This window comes from Ochotona curzoniae, unplaced genomic scaffold (genome assembly GCF_017591425.1).
Source record: "Ochotona curzoniae isolate NIBS_2020 unplaced genomic scaffold, NIBS_Ocur_1.0 contig_3190, whole genome shotgun sequence".
In the NCBI taxonomy this organism is placed as follows: domain Eukaryota; kingdom Metazoa; phylum Chordata; class Mammalia; order Lagomorpha; family Ochotonidae; genus Ochotona; species Ochotona curzoniae.
This window is the reverse complement of record NW_024465751.1, coordinates 15617064-15634062: the sequence shown is the minus strand read 5'-3', so window position 1 is coordinate 15634062 and position 16999 is coordinate 15617064.

Sequence of the window (16999 nt, the reverse complement as noted above, 5' to 3'; positions counted from 1 at the left end):
ACAGAAGGGATAGAGAAATGGAAAAAGAAAAAATATTTGGGGGGAATTAGAAGGTTCTTAATCTTGCTCTGTGAAATGGAGTGAACTGTGTTTTCTGTGAAGATTCAAGACCTTGCCCCACAGCTTATTCTTTCCCTCTGTATCCCACAAGAGTGCTAGATCATTCATCAGAGAACATACAGCCTGTGTAGAAACTATATTTTCACTTTTTTTCTTAATAAATTGTAAATTATTGCAGCCACTGTAAAGAATAGTATGGACATTTCTTAGACTGGAAATACATGTTTCATAGCATCCAGCAGTCCTGTTACTTGGTATACATCCAAAAGACGTGAGCTTATTTTATCCAAGCAATACCTTCTCTACCATGTTTATATCAGCACTATTCACAGTAGACCAAATATGGAATCAACTAAATTATCTATCATCAGATGAACGGATAACAAAAATGATACATTGGAATATTATTTGACTATAAATAATAAAAGCTGTATCATTTATAGCCAAACCTTAGTACTGAGTACTTCAGATGTCATAATGCTGAATTAAATAAGCCAGACACGTACAAATTCCGTACAATGTCTCCTATATATTGGAGTTAAAATGGAAGAAAGAAAGAAAGAAAGAAAGAGAGGAGGGAAGGGAAAAAAGGAAGGAAAATATAGGCCCATGTGTGTCAGCTTTATTGCAAAACGGGGCTTTGTCAAACTGTTTTAAATACCACCCGCCCAAATTAGTATGTATTAATGGACTTCTTTTACCTTCCTTATCTCCCTCATTTCTCTTTCTCTTTTTTCTTTTTCTTTTTTTCTTCCTTCCTTCCTTCCTTCCATCCTTCCTTCCTTCCTTCCTTCCTCCCTCCCTCCCTCTTTCTTTCTTTCTTTCTTTCTTTCTTTCTTTCTTTCTTTCTTTCTTTCTTTCTTTCTTTCTTTCTTTCTTTCTTTCTTTCTGGCAGAACTATTTAATGGAGTCATTAAACCCTTGACTGTGATGCATGGTTAAAATGGTATTTCAAAAAATAAATAAAAGGAGAAAAGTAGAAAGATTTATGAATTTCTGGCTCAGCAGCTTCAGTTATAAGAGAACCCTATGTCACGGGGCTATTTGAGATCAAGAGGAGAACATTTGACAGTCTTGATATCAGCAAGCTAATCAGCAATCCTTTTTAGGAAGAACGATGTGTACCTGGTCTGTATCTTCAGGAATAACTTTTGAACAGTGGCTTACTTCACGCTCACTGTCATTTGGCAAGTTTATACCTGAGAACTTGATTTTCTTGAAATTGTGATGCCCAAGTCCCTATCAGGACTGGCCAGTACTCTATTTTGGAATTCACCCTAATGTCTGTTGTGATTCTAGATCGTCAAAGGACAAAAACTTGCCATGATCTCCTTCTGTGCCAAATTAGCACCCGACTTGTTTGTGGAGCCTGTGTTCTGTAGATAGTTACTAGGTATATTGCAAACAGGGGTAAGTGTTCAAGTGATTTTGGACTTTTTTTGAATTGATCCATATGAAGCAAGATTTTTTATTTTGATATTGTTACAACTTTGAATGCCTTCCCTTGGACAAGAGGGTAGAATATTCAGAACTTTTCAAATTGATTTTTTTCCTCATAGGTCAAGATTTCTAGGGAAAGGTAATTAAAAGTCACCATTTTATGTGGTTCCACATTGTCACTTTTCCTCTTCTACTTCCCCATGATAATCTTGGAGATATTCCCTAACAATCTGGGTTTTTCAGGTGAGTGATAGGCACCCCTCCACTTGATCTGCACATTAACAGAAGCTGGAATCAGGTGTGTGAATTCAGGCACTCTGATATGCGATGGGGCACCCAAAACTGGCATCTTTACTGCTGTGCCAAATGCCTTCTCCCTGTATTTACATTTGATTAAATCCAAATAAGCACATCTGGGTGGCTACCAGCTGTGATATTGTGCAGCAGATCTACAACAATATACATACAATCAAAGACGTACTAGCAGTGCATACAATTCTCCATGCATCCTTAAGTCCTACTGTACACTGTGAGGATGGGAAGTGGGATATCAGTTGATGTGAGCATGCAGATTCCACACTTTTAAAGATGGTTATTTTCCTATGTGGTCTAACCTGAGCCAACTTTTCCTCCCTCTCTTTCTTCCTCCCTCCCTCCTTTCCTTCCTTCCTTCTCACTCTCCTCTCTCTTTTTTCTCTTTCTCTCTCTCTCTCTCTCCCTTCCTTCCCTTCTTTCTCCCCTCTTAACAGTAGATTCTCCTATGGGCACTAACTGCTACCTACTTCCTTTTCTCTTTTCCAGATGTTCTGACCCACAAAGGGGAATGTCAGCGACATTGTAGCCTTTCCACACAAATCCTAAGCTACTGACAACTGACGTCTGCTTTGTCTTCTGCTACAAAGAACTGTACCTGAAACAAATGTGTCTCTGTGTCCAGGCTCAGTTGCATTCTCTGCATACCTTGCCCATTCATCAGCTGCGGCTGTTTCAACGTTTATTGCAGCGCTCTTCTGTCCCCAGGGCTTAGCACCACTTGGCAAAACACCTTTTCCTGTTAGTCTCAGATCACACTGCTTCTGCCGGTTGGCACCCAATTAAGCCATTACATACCATCAAATGACAGGAAAACCTGAAGAGTTTGGATAACTTTTCCCAGTAAGGAAGACAAACTTCGGTTTCAGTTATAAGGTATAAGAAATGTGTTTAGGGCATCGTGTTTAACTTTGGTTCCCAGAACAGTAAAGTGAAAGTTGCAAGGAAGAAGACTTTCATAGAGAAAACTTGTCTTGTTTGGTTCAGACTGTGGTCAAAGAGCCTAGAGCCTTCACAACTGTTCTTTTTCTTGTTGGCTGATCTGCTTCCAGGACATTGCAAAAGACTTATTTACAATCACCCAAAGAGCCAGAATAGCCTCACCTTCAGCTAGGAAATAATAGCTGTTTTGTGCTATTTTGTTCAACAACAGTGATTCATTATGTAGGACTAGGCCTTCCCTGATACCTGTAACTGTCAGGCAGATTTCCTATGGCTTGTGCTCACACAATAGACCTCTTTTGTTAAATTAAATCTGGAGATGTGTAATTATCTGTCAGTATAGATATGAGTGTGCTGACTTAAACATACATGACGGGTATAAATGTACTTATTAATACGAGTTTCCACAGTGATATCATCCAGAAATGTTTCTCATAGCCATCATAGGAGTGGACATCTGAGAATCCATTCCCTTTAGTTGTCTGCACATGACTGGCCAGCCTCAAAGAGCACACACACACACATGATCATCATCAGTGATTTGCATTGCTTCACTGCCAGGGGAAAGAGAGACATCTGGAGTTTCCAAATCGATGGCCAGCAAAGGGAATTGTTTTTTTTCCTGCAACCCTTACTGTGGAGGTTTTAAAAATAGGCAGAGGTCCAGTCATAAGAGTTTATTGCACACTCTCCTGCATATGTCTCCTTTTTGATCATCTAGATCCAAATGTACATCCTGTGAAATGCAGAAAGAGGAGCTGGTGACCTTTCTGGTACGTCCAGAGCTCTATAGAGTCCCTTGCATTCATCACAGGGATAAACATTATATTTTGTATTTTATTTGAGAACGTAATTGTTTTAACGCATGAACAGTAAGATACATCATTTGGTCATACCTCAATTTTCTTTTGAATTAAAATAAAAATAAAGAGATTGTAAACAATAGCATACAATGTTGCTTTCCAGGTTATTTCTCAAGACACTCCTTCAAAATTTAAGATGAGAAAATTATCTTTGAAGTAAAAAAAAGCTATCTGTTTCCAAGTAAAAGCTTAGTTCCAAATTGTTTTTAAACTATTTGCTTTACGTCAAGTTGTTCAAAACTTGCACTGTATTCAAGAGGAGCAACCAAATGTATAAAGACTTACGGATTCTCAGTGGTGTTTACAGACACTTAGAGCAGTTTTAGAAGTAGAGAATGTAGTCTGTAATGAGAGTTTATTTTTTTGCTTAAGTTACCTTACCAGTTGAACTTAGAAGTTTATCAAAAGCAATAGTTTATTGAGGACAGGTATCAATGGCAGGTGGGAGTCTGGTGGGCAGTTGGCTCCACAACTCATCTGTGGTATCTGCTACTCTGTGCATGAGGCCCAGCTCTGCTCCTCCCTCTGCTCTGGTGATGTGCCTGCTGAGAACCAGCAGGTGATGGCTCTCTTTTGGGGGTCAGACCAAATATCTGTATTAAAAAAAGAAAGAAAAATAAAAAAACAAAATAAGTCACTAGAAGCAACAATTCATGTGAACCAGGTAATCACTTTCGTAAACTTCAAATCCAATATTAACCGAGACTTTCAGTGTTAGAAATTCAACTTTAATCGCAAAAGTGATCTTGAATTGTTTCCCTCCGCTTAAGTGTTGCTTCCTGGCTATCCTGCTTCCTTAATGGAATAGGAAACATACCATTTTCAGGATCTTTTGCATTTTCTGTGTATAATCCTTTACTTGCTCAATCTGATGAGCTGGGACAAATGTAAATATCCAGAAGTTGATACCTGTTATAGAGAAGGAATTACCCAAGGTTCAGCTTCATTGTGAACTCAGTGAATCAACTGCACCATGCACAGCCTGAATGAACAAAACCACAGATTGCACTCAGGTCTGCGTCTCAAAGAAAAGTGTACTGTTCAGGTCTGGCCTGCAGTGTGGACCACATTTCTGGGCAGCGTGTTTCCAGATGTCTGATGATAAGTGGGAATACATACAAAGAAAAGTAGCCAGAAGTTCGCGAGACACAACGTCTGTGACACTTGAGATCAGTAGAGTCTGATAACACAGAGACAAAATGCTTTATGGTTGGAAATAGGTGTTTAGCAAACGAGTAATTGCTCCCCAATAATTAACAATTTGCATATATGAAATGTAGTTATGTGGCAAAGGGGAGGGAGAATTGGTTTAAGAGATAAATTCCAGGGAATCAAATGTTTCTTTCTTTTTTTTTAAATCGTAAAACCTTATAGCTTGTGAAGTTTGGGGCAATGAATTCGTTTTGCTGGGGAAATTTTAGGGGAAAATGTGCCTGAGCTGCAACTCTGCCTCAGACCGGAAGAAGCTTATGATATTCCTGCCTCAGCAAACATCAGTGACAACCAAATTTCAAAACAATTGACTTTCCCACTTTTTGTTTTGATTGCTTTGAGTCTCCTCTTATGTTACATACTTCTAGTTCAGCACCCACTGTACACTTTTTGCTTTTTAAAATGGAAACTAATTTTGCAAGAGAAAGTATGTTTATAAATTACTCTTGCTACTGACATTGTGAACCCATATTATATTAAGATCACTGAAATTTCAGTGACAAAAATCAGAGATCTGTGATCCCTGCTTAAGCAGAGAGAAATTATACAGAGGAAAATGTATTCTACATGTTTCAAAATTTGTTTTTTTTTAACAGAAAGAAATAAATAAGAAGGCAGAGTAGCAGCCCTGGGGGGGCCTGCTTTCCCATTTCAGTCATTTTTAACTCACATGAGCAATATGGTACAGTTTGGGAATTTATGGGTTCACTGTCATTTGAAAGATGTGAATTAATATGTGAAGAACATGTTACGATCTGCTGCTGTGGTTCCACAAAGCTGTGAATGTTCTGGATTAGAAGCAGCCCAGTAAAGGGAGTGGCTAGGTATCAGCAGACTTTGGAGGCCCTGGGCCTTGTATTGTTCTTTTGGGTGTCACTGATGCTTGCTGAAGCAGGAATATCATAAACTTCTTCCTGTCTGAGTCAGATCTGAGCTGGGTTCAAGGCTGCTGTCTTACAGGAATACTACGTCTGCACCTGTTTTCTTGACTGACATTTTATCCTGACAAAGCAGGTGTTTGATTCACTGAATACGGTCTTCTTCATTTTTGATTTAATGCCATTCTCCAATCCTGCCAGGTTTTCCATTTCATTTTCTTTCATTCAGTTTGGAATTTTGTTGATTTTTTTTAATGGTTTATGCGATTTAACTGTTAACTTTGAAGTCTTCACCTTCTTTCCACCCATTTTCAGTGCGAGTTCTCACCATCCTTTTTTGTTCCCTGGATTCTCTGAGCCTGGCCTTGAACACAGCTCTTCCCACACACATAAATGGATGCTGCAATCATTAAGAGGTTTGAAGTGAATAGTCTTTCAATCAAATGCGCTGTCTTCTCCTGGAACCTGAAATTGTCAAGTCCCAGCTCAAAGAGCAGCTTACAATGGACATATGCACTAGAACTTCAGGAAAACTATACACGGACTTATTCAGGAATGATTTTCTGAATGGACAATATGCTAAACTTTGTGTTAGATTGATGCGAATACTGAGCGGTACAGGAAAATCTTTCTAACTGTAAAGCACGTCTTAGGTTCCTTAGATTATGTGAAAATCTCATTTCTCTCAGTCCTATTCACTGTGCTGTTTTCCCTACGCTTGTACTACATTGTTCTCGTTTTTCTTTTCCTTTTTATACAGAACTAAAAACTCTGCCACTCCTCACGTATGGAAAGAAATGCCTCCTCTTTGACCTTTCTGGTCTCCTAAAAATGTATTCAAGGTTAAGAAAAGCATTTCAAATGGGAATTTAAATATGGAGTGTGTGAGTGGTAAACCACACACAAAAAGCATTTGACAAAGCAATTTATCACTTATTTTTTAAGGACATATATATTTCCAGTGCATTTAATTTGCATATTTTTCTGACTCATTTCCATTGCATTATTATAAGCTCCTTTTAAAGAGTTGCTACAATTTTACATTTTCAAAAGAGGCGTTTGTGTCAGCCGTGACTTCCTCACCTTTGCTTTCTGGAATTTGATCATCAGGAAGTTCTTCCCTTTGTCTAACCTCACGAACTCTCACGTGAGATGGAACATCTAGCCATCTTTTGGAACCACAGAAAGGAGACAAAGCAAAATTCAGACGAGTTTCTCTTCTATTTCTGGAGTCTCACTGTTGCTTTTGACCTTTAATCTTGGGTTGTCATTGAAGTTCTTTCATCATTTCAGCCCCAACTCTAAACATGTCATATTTATTAAATTTTGTTTAAAAAAAACTGCTCCAGATTCTTGGTTGATTAGAATATAATAAGTGGTTCTCTGGCTACGTCACTGGAGTACCCATCCTATGGTTTATAGCGTTTCTATTGATTCATCCCAACATCATGTTCTTACTCATAAATGCATTATTGCTGAGTTGGATTTGCCTGTGGTCTGACAGACCTTGTGTTTTAATGAACCTTAGACAGACATGGGTTGAAATATTTAAGTATCAAAAACTACATATGATTATAAGATGTCATTCTGAAACAGCTGGACAGTTTTGGGGGAGGCTGATATCATTTTATACGGATATTTGTATCTCTATAACAATCACATTTCCTGTCTCGGAAGATATTGTTTGCTGACTCATATACATGGACAGATGATAACAAGTGCTAACTTCATCGAATAGACACTCCCTGTTAGGTATTGTGTTACCTTTGATACATGGTTCACCTTATTTAATGCTTCCCAAACCCTCATGATATAAACATTCCAGTTTACAGAGGGGGAAACTGATTTGCTGAATATGCAACCCACAGGCACTGAGTGCTGAAGCTGCAAAACAAGGACTGAGTCCTATGTAATCTGAAGCCAGAGACTGAGTTCTCACCTACTTTCAGCAGCGCTGCTGTCATATTCTAGAACCACATATACTTTAGAATCATGCATGTTTAAGGAGCAGTCAGCCTTTGTGTTCTGGGAAAAACACTGGCCAGGAGTCAGGAGCTCTTGAATTTCGCTTCTTGCTTGTCTTTTCTAACAACAACATGTCCTTAAATAAAATTACAGACAGCTTCATGCCTTGGTTTCCATCAACACGTTAAGGATTGAATTAGAAAGAAAACACTCTGGTCTATACCATTCGATGATTCATTGGTTCCATAAAAGAATATACTGCTGCAGGTGTTTGAAGCCAGGCAGGCCTCTGGGTTGGGTGCTCAGCCATGACGGAGGACAGAGCACAGAGCTCGTGTCTGTTCTCCTTGTTGGTCTTCAGGCTGAGGATGGCTCGTCAGCTGCTGCTTATTTTCCCTGCTCAATCTTTTCTTATCAGTGGCAGAAGGCATAAAGGATGCCATCTGGGATTGCTTGTTTAGATACAGCATGGTGTTAACAAGTTTTCTTCTCTCTTACTCTTTCTTGTTTATTGCTGGTTGCAGGAGTAGTGCTACACATGTCCAAATTCAGCTCTTGCCCAGGATCTGTTCTTCATCATGAACTCTAGAGGCCAGGGAAACTGGAAGACACAAGCTGTGAGAAGGCAGAGGAAAGACAAGAAAATCTGGCAATGAGTGGGCACTGGTTTCTGCAGCACCTCGAGCAGCTTCAAGGTCAAGTTATTTGGAACAGTGAAAGAAAATGGATGTGATGTTATTGACATCTTTCCTGGGAGTAACAGGAGGATGTGTATACTTTGGAATCTGCAGGCTGATAAAAATAAAGCACTTCTTCACGTTGTTAAGAGATTCTTGGTTTATGGGATTGTGTAGCATCCAGAGTCAGGTTTATAGAGTCAAGCAGGATTGGAAGTCGTGTCTGGCAACTTCCTTGCTTACACTGCACACTGTGCCTGTACCACCAGGATTCAATAAACTTGATCTTTTGTCCTTGTCCTCTTCTAAGAATGTTGACTGCAATAACTGTGTGCACAACTGCCCCATGTTTCAGGTGGTCATCCTTGGCAAAAGTGGAAAACCTTCTCCTGGGAGACAAAGACGATCAACGTGGTATCAAAGATCTGCCACCTTACCACAAAATGGGATGAAACCTATGCAACATTTTGCCTTCCAGTGTTCCTGTGGAATTAGAATGAAGTACTTTAGTTGAAGCTCTGGTCTCCCCTGTTTGTATAGCATCTCAGGGGGAATGACCCGAGACACTAGCTGGGCTTGGGAAGTCATTGTTGCTCCTCTCTGTTTCAGGTTTCCAATCTACTACAAAGCAATTGATAATATCACTGATCTCACAATCTTGGTGTGTTAGGTGCTTACATGGCACATTGTCTGACATGTATTTTAGTTATATTACCAGCTGTATTATTTGCTATAGTGTGGCTTATATGGGTTGGGGATCCTTCTCAAATCCATACAGGCGGTGACTTCTCAAACACCTGGGATGAATGGCAAGGTATGTCAAGATGTAGAATGACAACATCATCACTCCTAGTTAGAGTTCATAAAATGGGGAATGAATGTGAGTATTGTGTCATGGTGGGTTAAGCTGCTGCTTAGGATGCCTGCATCTCACAGTAAAATGCCTGACATCCAGTCCTACCTCTGATTCTGATGCAGCTTGTTGCTGATGTATACACTGGAAGGCAGCAGAGGAGAACTTAAACAAATGGGTGCCTGCAATGCCTGGGGAGACCTGAACTGAATTCGTGCCTCTTTGGTTTTTTCTGGTCCAAACCTGGCTGTTGTGAGCATTTGGGGGAGTGAGCTAGTAGAAGGAAGGTTCTCTTGGTGCCGCCTTTCAGTCAATAATTTAATTTTGAAAATGCAAATGGAACAGTCTGTGTCACGGGAGAGCCTGAGCTTCCTCACTCGGTTCAGTCTCATGATCCATGTCAGCTTGCTCACTGGCTGCTGCCTGCTGTCTCTATTGGAGATTTGCGAAACAGGACAGAACACACACACACACACACACACTTATGTAAGTCTCCATACTGCTGGTGCCTAAATTAAGAAATGTAAAAGCCTGTTCATGTAAGCCAACAGGCAAAGCCAACAGCAGTGCTGGCTGACAAAAGAGCAGACTTCACATCCACGGAGATGCCGGTGGCATCTCCCCTACTGTACTTGCGGGTTTTTGTCCAAATTGAATGTTGGACTCTGTGGTACCGTGGAGCAAATGTTCATTCAATCGAAAGGGTCGAAGAAATAAGGGATATTAAATGAGTGGCCAGAACAATCAAGGAGGGATATTTATAAAAATGATTTATTTTGTTACTTGACAGAGTTACTGAGAGAGAGAGAGAAAGAGAGAGAGAGAGAGAGAGACAGGTGTTTTCCATTTGCTGGGTTGCTCCCCAAATGGTTGCAATGGTCAGGGCTCAGAGAGGCTAAAGCCAGGGAAGCCATTTCATCCAGGTCTCCCATAGGGGTGACAAGGGCCTAGTGCTCTCTGTCTCTCTCTCTCTCTGTCCAAATACGACAGGTTAAAGCCTGGAGTGCAGAACTCCATCTACGTTTCCCACAAGGATGGAAGAGAGGCAGCTATCTGCAGGATCACCAGGAAGCTAATCAGAAGTGGAGTAGCTGGGATTTGAACCAAACACTCCAATTTGGGATCTAGGGACTCCAAGTGGTGGCATCCCAACTATTGTGCCACAGTGCCTGCCCTACAAGGTTGAATTTAGGCTGTGTCTGTCTTTGTATCTTTTGGTTAACATAACAAATGACCTCAAACTAGGTGTTTTGAAAAATCAGAGAGTTCCTGTCTCAGGCTCTTTGAAAAGAATATGTCCCTTGCTTTTTCCCTCTCCTGAGCTTGCTGTCAATCTTTTTCTTTTTTTTTTTTTTAGAGTTATTTATTATTTTTATCAGAAAAGCAGATACACAGAAAAGAAGAGACAGAGAAAAAGACCTTCTGTCCGCTTGTTTACTCTCCAAGTGGGTGCAACAGCTGGAGCAGAGCCAATCCAAAGCCAGGAGCCCGGAGCTTCATCTGGGTCATCCTGGACTGCCTTCCTAGACTATTGGCAGGGAGCTAGATAGGAAATGGAGCACCCGGATACAAACTGGGGCCTATATGGGATCCTGCACGTGCAAGGCAAGGACTTTACTAGACAACGAACCTGGCCTGCTGCTGTCAATCTTTACCTTGGCACATGGCTACCAAACTCCAGTTTCCACCTCAGTCTCCACATGGTGTTCTACTTTGTGTGCTTGTCCCCATTTGTCTTTCAGAACGCTACCTGCCATTGCATTTGGGGCCCATCCTAATCTAGGATGATCTCAAGTTTCTAACACATCCATTATGCTTTCCCCAAAAAGGTTGTATTCACGGGTTGGAGACAAGATTTAACCAAGTAGAGACATCCCTGAAATTTCTGGAATTACTGGGAGTGTCAGTTGCTTGGCAAACTACAGGTTCGGTATCTAGAATCAGCCCAGCATCATCGCGGGGAGTACTGAGATTTGGAATGAATGAATTGGTTAAACAGCATGAGGAAACACTGAAATCCAGCCCATTGATTATCTCCTTCTATGCCGGGACTTTGACCAATCCAGAGTTTTGGCCAGATACTGCGATCTTTCAGTTTCATTTTTGTTCTTCAATGACACCATGGTAAACTTTGGGCAAATTGCATCTGGTACTTTCCTTTAACTTTAATTCTTTGTCTTCATGACTGACATCCTTTCTCTGATACTCTCGTCAATGATTTTTATTTTCCTATTTTCTCCTTGTTGAATCTATCTAAGGTTTTGAGGTTTCAGCAGAACATCACTTCATTTCAAACCAGTCCTCATTTAAGCTCAGTTCATTTCAAGCACTGGCCAAGTATCTGTTGAACTATCTTTAAAGGGCTGGCTCTGTGGGTAAAGCCAGTGCTTGCAATGTCAGCATCCTGTGTGGGTGCTGGTTTGAGTTCTGACTGCTGCACTTTCTATCCAGCTCTGTGCTGATGATCCTGGAAAAGGAACTAGAAATGGTCCAGGTGCGTGGACCCCTGTACCCATGTAGGAGATCAATAGGATGCTTCTGGCTTTGGATCCAGCTCTGATCGTTGTGGTCATTTGGGGAGCAAGCTAGCAGGTAGAAGAGTTCTCTCTCTGGGTCTTGTCCTCTCCTTCTCTTTAGAACTCTGCCTTTCACATAAACAACATTTTTTTTTCACCTAGACCTCTTTCAAGAATACACATTCCACTGTTTTTTTTTTTTAAGTGTTCTTGAGAAAGCCCATTGCATTTCTTGTGAGGGTCCAATTTGAGAAAGCTTATGTGTAAGTTGCTTTTGAAGGAAAAAAATGACTTGTCTCAAATGTAAGGTGCCTGCAGCAGTGTCTGCAAGTCGTGCAAGTCTAAAACACAAAATAAACTAGCACATCCAAGCCCTATGCTCTGGCATGAACTACTGAGGGTGATCTTCTCCTTTGCTGATAAATTTGACCTTTTGTAACAGCTGAATCAGAAGAAGTCATGGGGAACTGTAGGAGAAGTAGTTTTCTCCCAGAGGGTAGCTGTCACCACTTGCTCAGGCTTTTATTACCGTGGTAGCTGTGCCAGCACAGGACACACCCAGATCTGAGCTGATGACATGCTCACCCTCCTGCTTGTCGTGAGCCAACTTGATCATTGTAGTGATCTTAACGCTCAGCCTCTTTTCACTTGCTACTTCAAGTCTGGTGAATAAAGGATATGAACTTGATCTTCCCTGGCTACCACATACATCACTCCATTATGTTCCATCGCATGTGAAGGACAGAGTATCTTGGTCTCTACTGTCAAACACTGATTTACTCAATACTTTCTGTTATTTCCTGTGATTGCTCCTCTTTTTTCCTAAACTTTTCCTAAACTCATTTTTATTTTTAAAGCCAAGGAACATTTTACATTTTAGATTCCATCAGCCTATAAATTTCTACCTTTGAACTGAACAAAGTACCCTAGCAAATGTTTCACAAAGTAGGATGGGGCTGCCTGCCTTTGGTTAGCTTTTAGCTGAACATCATTTTTTTTTTTCTTTCCTTGGGGAGAAAAAAAAAAACTGTCCAGGGTCCTAGAGAGTGGTCTACTAGAGTATTTCATAAGTCATCTCTCCCATATTGTACTACTTTACTCAGAGTATAAATTTGGAGTTGTTTTAAGGCGATGAGCTCCACGTGTGCTCTGACACTACACATGTAACTGCTCGCTCCAAGAAAAAGCAGAAGGCAAGAGCAACGCAAGTTTCCTGTACGAAGTATTTCTAGTTCCTTGCACCAGTAAGTTTGATCACAGTGATAGTTGCAAAGCCAGTTAATACACATCTCCCTAGGGCACCTGGGTGGGAGTAAGTTACATTTATTTTCTTTGTTTTTTTTTTTTTTTCTAATTCTTTTCAGCTTGTTTTCATTCAATATGAAGGCTCTTTAAGCATTATGTAGTCCTGCCAGATTTTAGAGTCCCAGAATTGAGCTTCTTTTGGCCCATCAAGAGCACTCTTTCAGAAATGTGCTTTGAGCCCTTTGACAAACTTTGGGCGTTGTAAACTCCCACAGCTTTTCCTCTCTTCCCTCCCCCTCCACAATCTCTCCCCTTTACGCCCTTTCTCTTACAGCGAGTTCCCTGCTTTTAGCTGAGTCACAGCAGCTGGCTGGCACCTCCAGGGTCATACTGTACGTAACACAGAATCCTCTCTGTTGGCTACCATGGTGCTTCAAAAGAGGGGCTGTGGCAGCCGCTGAAAAGCATCCTGGGTACTCCAGCCGGGCCCTTCTTTGAAGCCCTGAAGCAAGTGGCTGGCAGAAGCAGCCAGGGACGGCTCTGGGATCCAAAGATCCTGGATTACATGGCTTCACTCAAACCCAGCGCTCCTGCTGCTGCGGATGCTGCTCAGAAGCAAGCCCTGAAGAAATTCAGAACAAAATCCAGACAGACAGAAGCAGAGTTCTTTGGTCTCTCAGAGCCAATGGCTGCCAGGAAATAGTCTTAAACTGCCAGAGCTTGGCACAAGGCCTCGGCCCTGCCAGTGGTGTGTGTGTGTGTGTGTGTGTGTGTGTGTGTTGAGGGTAGCAAGGTGTCACATTCCTTTCCCAGTTAAGTGGATTGTGCCTGGGCTGGGAAGATCACATATCAGAGCGTGAAGCCACTTTCTTTCCTGAAAATAAATACTAGCTTATTTAAATAAAATCAATAGACTCCTAGCCAGGTGGAACAATTCCACTCTCCATGGTTACAAACACAGTCTTCTGGTTTCAGAGACTTAAAGTTGGATTGCTTCCAAATTTCCAAAAATTGTCTAAAGGCTGAATATCTTTCAAACTTAGCATCCTCCATGTCTCGGATTGATTTGCTGTTTTTTTTTTCTCATTCCTCCCTACTCTGTTGATCTCTATCTAATTCTTCCTCTGTGAATCAATTTTCCTTTTGCAAATATGTTATCAGCACATGCAATAATGATATCCAAAGCATCTGAGCTATGCAGTTATCTTTCTGTAGGTTGTTAAAAAATGTAGATGAATATTGGCGATGTTTTTTGGTTGTGTGTTTCAGGGACCTGCTGGTTTTTGTGGTGTATATGTGAACCACTCTCCCTGCCCTCCAACAAACACAACTGAAGAAGTGACTGATCCCCAGTGAACAGTTTCAGATCGTGAGGGAGCACCTTGCCCCAGTTGCGATACAGTTTGTAAAGATCAAGCAGATGGGTTTGAGCAGCTGCACTTGCACAAAAATGTTGAATGGTGGGAGACTTGTTGTAGAACATGATGGGAGTACCGTGTAGTTTCATGGAAACCTTGATACAAAATTTGAAAACCAAAGAGTTTACTTGATCCCTATGGTATATTCCACTTAAAATGAAAGCTAGTACTAAAAACACAGAAAGAAAGAAAATGCCATCTCCAAGTATTTGTGCTTTTAGTTAGAGAGAACCAGTAAAGTCTAAGAGATTAGAAATTTCACTCCCAAATCCAATTTTTTTTTCAAATGACTTTCTTCACCAGTCAATACTAAGGAAAGCTGATGTTAATGGGAAATATCCCTTAGGAGACAATGAGTAATACATAGTTGCATTTAAAATGAATCCCTGTGGAATTATTAGCAATTGCTCTTCTAAGAAGTTAACATCTGTAGTATGTGACAAAATTGGTTCATCTTGGATTCAATATGTTAAAAGATTTTTATTCTTGGTGAAGTTATTTTTAATAAACAGAGAGTAATTGATTTGCTATAAGTCAGATAATTCATTAGTGCAACAGATAAATACAGTCTAGAGAATGTGATAAAATTGAACTTACTTTAAAATTCGGAACTGGTTTTCATTCTTCTTAGTAAGGAGTCTATACTTCCCTTCCAAACTTCGACATCTAAATGATTTACACGTGGAATTGAAATGAAAAAAAAAATCTCACACAGATAAATATCCGTTGAGAAATGGAAAACTTCATATAGTGGGACATCTATAGTAGATTATATCAATAACATTCAGGGCAAAATCCACAATTAAGAAAGATGACTTTGTAAGCTAATATTTTCTGATGGAAAGAGGCTAAGAAAAAAAAAAACAAATTAAATCATTGCTAAAGGCAGACTTTTTTCTCCCATCTGCAGAGCTGGAGAAACAGAACAAACGGCAGCCCATTTCCCATGGATCTAAACAGCTAAAATCCGTAAGTTAAGCAATCATTACAGTCAAATACATTCTAGGTATGTTATTTTATAAATATATTTTCATCAATGGAAAGGTTATGTTCAAATTTGTAATTCTAATAATCCTTGGTGGCCTTGGCAGCTGGCCCCTTGTCCACAACTCTGCTTCATCTATTCTCTTCCTCATTATTCTTCCCATCCCTAACTTCTTTCCATATCCATGAATGGAATTATATCTGTGCACGTGAACACCAGAGCCTGTCATTCTCAATGCAGAATACTCAGTGATCAACCTAATGGCAAAAGGGGAGCCAGTCTGATGGATTATACCATGTTGTGGTATACATATAAAAAATGGAAGTGAAACTTTTGGGAGAAGTAACATCAGCAAAGTGTATTCTCCATCATATGTCAATGCTGTCTCCATCCTGTGAATCGTCTCATCCTTTGGAGTCGCTTTTACTGGGTCTACTGTTATCTGTCACAAACTTGCTGGATGCTGGTGTTGAAATGAACAAGCAGTGATCCCAGTTTCAATTTGGGAAGATGATTCTGAGGGAATAGTTTGAAAAGAAGCTGTTGGTCCTCATATAACCTGAGCTAATTTTTGTGAATATTGTCTTTCCTTTTCTTTTTCTGATTAATTATGTAAACTCTTTGTTCCTGTTTTCATAAATATCTTCATCCAAGTCATGTATTCATTTTCCCACCCTTATCACATTAGGACAAACTCTTGTCTGTATTTTTATACCAGGGATAGCAAGGAAGTTTCACACACTCACAGTCTGTTTGGGACTCTCTTTCAACCCACACTGTATTCCACTTCGGGAAAACATTTGGTAAATATCATTTTTTTTTTAAAAAATAAGGTGTCTGATACATCATTGTTGCTCAAAACCATCTGGGTTTTCATTGGTCAACATAGCTAAATATTTAATTGGTATGAATCTCTACAAACTAATCCAAACTAATCAGGGGATCTTATCTTCTCTTACTCCACAGGAATAAATTCTTGGCTTTCTGATTCAAAGACTTGTATACCTAATGTATCTGATTGGACCACATGCCCATTATATTTTTTCAATGACAAGACATCATAAAATCGCATTTGCAACCCAGATTAAGGTCAACTATGTTGCAAAATTGAAAGTCTGATCAATATCATTTACCATGCTTTTGTACAAATTATGTTCTGTAGGCTTTTTTAATTGATCAAAGGCATCACCAAACAGGCCTCAATCAAGTTTTTATGGCATTATACTTGTAATTAAGCTCTTTGGACTGGAATGTGCTTTTCCATCTTGTCTACCTGGTAAATTCCTTTAAAAAACATGAATTCAAAGAGACTCCACATTTTCTCTTCTCAACTTCAAAGAGTCTATCCGATTAATGAGAACGTAATAAGGCTTCTCTGTTAGAATATTATCACTTAGAGCCTCACACACATTGCTACTCTATAGAATTTTTACACAGCATACAATGACTACGACTTTGTGTTTATCCCAGTAGGACATGACATTTCTTAGGTTATTAAGAGCTACGTGTGCTATTCTCTTATGTATTCTCAGAGCATAACATAGTACCCAGTACTTTGTTAGCATATATCCAATAAATATTGAATGAATGAAATAAGAATAGCTGCTTGCCATGTATTAAAGTATTTGCATGT